This window comes from Xyrauchen texanus, chromosome 14 (assembly GCF_025860055.1).
Source record: "Xyrauchen texanus isolate HMW12.3.18 chromosome 14, RBS_HiC_50CHRs, whole genome shotgun sequence".
Classification (NCBI taxonomy): domain Eukaryota; kingdom Metazoa; phylum Chordata; class Actinopteri; order Cypriniformes; family Catostomidae; genus Xyrauchen; species Xyrauchen texanus.
In genome coordinates, this window is record NC_068289.1 from 18,520,852 (window position 1) to 18,526,331 (window position 5,480).

At 36.6% G+C, this 5,480-nt stretch overlaps 1 protein-coding gene across 1 annotated transcript in view; it reads right to left on the minus strand.

Annotated features, from left to right (window-relative positions):
- Positions 1-284, minus strand: part of kif5aa (kinesin family member 5A, a) — a 42,360-nt gene extending 42,076 nt beyond the window's left edge. The window contains exon 1 of the mRNA XM_052142895.1: positions 1-284. This exon is cut by the window's left edge and continues 263 nt beyond it. The gene's annotated coding sequence lies outside the window, so the exon portion shown is untranslated.
- Positions 285-5,480: the final 5,196 nt, after the last annotated feature.

Genomic DNA, 5,480 nt, shown 5'->3' on the forward strand with positions numbered 1-5,480 from the left:
AATCCTTCAATTACTATTATTTTGCCGATAAAATATATTGTCCTTGATCTTTATGAGGATTTCCCTTTAAAGCGAACAGCTGCTGCTCCGGTCGTTATTGTTGTGAAGCGGCGGTCGCAGTGATGTGATGGCGGAGGATGCTGCTGTTGTCATGAGGGATGCGGCGGAGGCAGGGCGTGTCAGTCTGGACCACTCACACTGAAGGACGATTCTCGTGAAGCACTGGGTCAAAACAGGCGGGACTTAGCGGCTCAGACAATGTCTTTACATAATAAGCTTATAATTGTAACTCTACACTGCGTATTTTCAGTGAAATAGCGAATAGGCGGTGTTGTCACGTGATACTTGTTCCATTTCATAGCGCGGGTGTGAATGGACCAATCACAGTTGTTTGTGATTACTATATAACGCATTTTCAGTGAAGAAATTTTAAAGAGTTTTCCGTGGATAATTTCTGTTTGGATTTTAGGCACCAATATTTGAATTGGAATAAATTCAAAAGATTATACATTCTAATGTGCAAATGTCTGCATTAAGACACATATTTGCCTGCAATTTAAATGCAGCTTTATGGAGGACTGATTCATTGAGCAGCCGAGCGCACCCTGGAGGACAACAGCATGTGTCTCATACGGTGGAGATCTTGTTGACTTCAAGAAGTCCTCTCTGCGGACCGTAGCATGATGACATGATGGATTTCATCTCCTACGTCACAGACATCTATTGCATAGTGGATTTAATCAATGTTTTACAGTTAGCTAAACTTTAAAGATATGAAAAGGAGACTGTAATTTCTAAAATAATGACTCTCCACGAAAAAGAACAGTATGGCTTGTCGGATGCAGAAATGATAGAACTGGCTGAATTGCAAACTCATTTATGCTCAATGTACAAGTATAGACCAGGTTCCTTTATTCGCTCGAGAAGAAGATGGCTAGAGCAAGGAGAGCAAATTTCAGCATATTTCTTTCAGATGGAAAATCATAATGCTAAGAACTTAATGGTTAACTCTCTGAAAATCAATGGTAGAATCACATCTGATTCTAAAAAATTGGTTCGTTTTGTGTTAACTTCTATTCTAATCTCTATAAATCTAAATTTTACAATGACTCAGCTACTCTATTTTTCCAATCTGTAAAGGACATTAAGACATTATCCAATGATGAAAGAGTGCTTGTGATAGTGATATATCTATTGTCTAAATATTTTAGTCTATTGATGCTCATAAGAACAATAAGTCTCCAATTTTATAAAAGCTTTGCTCAAGAATTAGCACCTTTCTTGCTTGAGAATTATTTAGAGAGTATTCTGAAATACTCCCACCTACCTTATCGCAGGGGTTCCTCACTTTAATACCTAAAGATACTCTCTTTATAGAAAATTGGCACCCAACCTGTCTTTTAAACAATGACTGTAAGGTATTAGCTCTAATAATGGCCAAAAGACGTGTTCTGGGCACAATTATAGATGAAGCTCAGTCTGGCTTTATACCAAAAAGACATATCGCTAACAATATACGCCTTGTTCTAGATTAGCTATGATGAACTGATTACAGAAGAAAGCTTTATTCTCTTTTTAGATTTTTACAAAGCTTTTGATTCCCTTGAACACAAATTCCTTTTACAATCCTTGTGGTTTTGGTGATCCCTTCTGTAAAATTATTAGAACTCTTTTAGGTCTTTTCAAAGCTTCTGGTCTAACTTTTGATAAATGCAAATTGCTCGCTATAAAATCTTGTTCTGCCTCATCCCTGTATAATATACCTGTAAATTCTCAAGTGAGTTATTTAGGTGTAACCATTTGCAAAGATGATAGAATGAGAGGTAGGTTAAACTATGATCCAGTGGTTGAAAAAGCAAAGAAGAAATTGAATTCCTGCCTACAAATAGATTTGTCACTAAGAGGAAGGGCTCTTCTCTCTAAAGCTGATGGTATCTCTAGATTGACATGCCCTGCCTTTTCAATGCATGTGGACAAATCTGTCTGTGCAGAGATTGACTGAATGCTTTTTAATTTCTTATGGAGTCACAAAAAACACTATAATAAAAAAAGATGTTGTTATAAACAGCTATGAACATGGGGGCCTACATTTTCTTGACTTTTTTTCTTTAAACTATACATTTTAAATAAATTGGTTTCTTACATTACCCTGAATCTATGTGGAATGCCATTCCCAAATATATTTACTCTTGGCCTGGCATTGAATTTACAAACATAATTTTAGTCCCCACTATTATTTTATTTGGAATAACCAGGATATCCGATACAAAAATAAGACTTAATTTTTTCCTGATTTGTTCAATGATAATATTCTTTTGATTTCTCAGCTTATAAATACAAATGGTCTTTTGCTCTCTTATTCTGAGTATTTGAGTATTCCAGTTACAAGGGATTTCGCTATAGTTATGGAAGCTATTCCTTGAGGTGCTATAGAACTTCTAAAAGGCTCAAGTGGACCTTTAACATCTTTAACATTTTCATGTGAAACTTCAATAGGGAATATTTTTTTTTGTCCAATCTGACTCTCAAGAATAGGAAGATTAGACAACATTTTCAGAAAGATATATATCAGTATCTTACAAAACAAAAAGGACAAATAAAAATGTGTAGCTAGTAGATTTTTATTTCCAAAATGAAGTTATGTAAATTATGGCACAAGTAGAGCAGTTTTGTGGAGATAAAATACAAAACATTTCATATATTCAGTAGGCCTATTTAAAACAAACACCAAACTTTGAAGCTGCCAGAGAAAAACAAAAATGTATTCTATGGATGAATTTATTAAACACTGAAGCTTAAATAGATACAGATCTGGCAGTAGTTAAACTACTCAATTTTAGTTATTCTCTAGGCTGATATACAGTAGCTAACCTGTCAAACAAACTGTGTATAGGCTATATGATGACTGATGACAACACTATATAATAGAATATGGAATTGGACTACGTCCACTACATCATCGCACTACAGTCGGCAGCGAGAACAGTCTCGATGACTGTGGAAGAAACCGACAGCCCATTGTGCAGTTTGACAGCACGTCAGCAGGGGTGTAAAAAGTACTCCGAAAATATGCTTAAGTGAAAATATGGATACGGACTGAAAACTTTACTAGTAATTTTACTCCCCCCCCCCAGCCCTCTTACTCCACCAGGAGCTGTGAAAGTTTCGGGAAGACACGAAACCATGCTGCTGGTTGCGCTGGAGTGGCCCAAACATTCTTGGTTCCCAAAGCTGTTAGAGCTGTTGGATGCTCCCCCATGGGAAATTCCCTTGAGGAGGGATCTGGAAGAGGTATTACGGAGGCCAGCTGGGGGTTCACTGCCTGCGGTCTGTGTGGGTCCTAATGCCCCAGTACAGTGATGAGGACACTAGACTGTAAAAAGCACCATCTTTCAGATAAGATGTTTAACCAAGGCCCTGACACTCTTTTTCATCAAAAAACCCAGATCATTTCTCTCAAAAAGTAGGGGTGTAACCCCAGTGTCCTGGCCAAATTCTCCCCATTGGCCCTTATTAATTGTCATGTGTCATCATAATTCAGTACAGCCTCAGAAATTGTTTCTCTTCTGTGCTTGTCTACTCTTTAGCCTCCATTGTATGTTGCAAAATTAACATTATGAGAATATGTATATAAACAGCACAATACTAATGTTTTAACTTAGGAAGAGTTCAAAAATCAATATTTGGTGGAATAACCATGATTTACAATCACAGCTTTCATGCGTCTTGGTATGCTCTCCACCAGTCTTTCACATTGCTGATGGGTAACTTTATGCCACTCCACACAACAATTCAAGTAGCTCGGCCATAATCCATCAAACAAAGCAGAGCTGCTTGAATTTGAGGAGTGGCATAAAAGCTGTGCTTGAAAATCAGGTTTATTCCACCAAATATTGATTTCTGAACTCTTCCTAAGTTAAAACATTAGTATTGTGTTGTTTAAAATGAATATAAACGTGTTTTCTTTGCATGAATCAAGGTCTGAAAACACTGCATATGTTTTTTTTTATTTTGACCAGTTGTAATTTTTTGGAAATAAATTACAATATTTTTGTTTAGAATTTGGGAGAAATGTTGTCAGTACTTTATAGAATAAAACAAAAAATGTTATTTTTTTTTCAGACACATGCCTATAAATAGTAAATCCAGAGAAACTGATCATTTTGCAGTGGTCTCTTAATTTTGAGAGCTGTATAAAATGTAAGTGGCTGGTAAAATTGGGCATTAACCCAACACAGTTACTGGTGGGCAAAAAAGTTCATTTCATACCTGGTCTCATTCCCTGCTTTCAGGGAACCAATGTTACAGTCATAAACAAGACAATTTGTAGCACAGCCATAGTAATCATAACATGTACAATGTTTTACTACAGTAACTATATTGTAACCATGATATGGTATACAGAGTGGTGGTGGCGTAGTTGGCTAATGCATATAACTGGTAATCAGAAGGTTGCTGTTTCAATCCCCACAGCCACCGCCATTGTGTCCTAGAGCAAGGCACTTAACTCCAGGTTGCTCCAGGGGGATTGTCCCTGTAATAAGTGCACTGTAAGTCACTTTGGATAAAAGCGTCTGCCAAATGCATAAATGTAAATGTAAATGATATTCATGGTAAAACCATAGTATTAATGCAGGAAAACCAAAACCATAATCATTCTGCCCAAAAATCTTGGTTAATACAGCTTTACTATAGTCACAACATGGTTAATTTGTGACACAAGTATGGCCCTTCTGAAAATTAACCATTGTTCCACTACAGTAGACCTACAGTAACCATTTAACCTTTGTTTCTTAAAACCATTGTACATGTACCAAAAATTTTATTTTACCATATACCATGGTTTTCCTGTATTATTACTACGTGTTTATAATGAATAGCATGGTTAAAATATGTTTACTGTAATAAAACCGTAGTCAATTTTGTGTTGAAAGTTTTACAACAAATATCATAGTTAAACTATAGTTACTGTAGTTAAACAATTATAGATTTTGTGGCTACTATGGTTTTACTGCAAATACCATTGTTTAAGTATGGTTATGGTAGTTAAACTATGTTTCATTTTCATAAGGGATGGATAAAGGTATTGCCATGGACTGCAAGTCTATTCCAGAAAATAAATTCCTTGTATGTCAGACTCCCTGTCCTCTAAAAATACAGTATGTTTTGTAAGCCTATAATACCTCAGGTTAGTTTTTGATCTTCATAAACTGTAAATGCACTGAACTTTTACCAAGAAACACCTTTCTTTTGCACCTTGGGAAAATAAAACACTCTGGAACATTGCCCTTGTTCCGGTCACTCTGTTACGCCTCGGGCACTTGGTGCATCCAAACAAATTGACAGTGAATCTGTAAGGCGACTTCATGAACCGACTGCATATGTGCATGTCTGTCAGTGAGAGGGGAGGGGGGTGCGTGGGGCTGGGTCATCCAGCATCTGTTTAAACCACTCACAGTGTCACTCACATATATGCACAA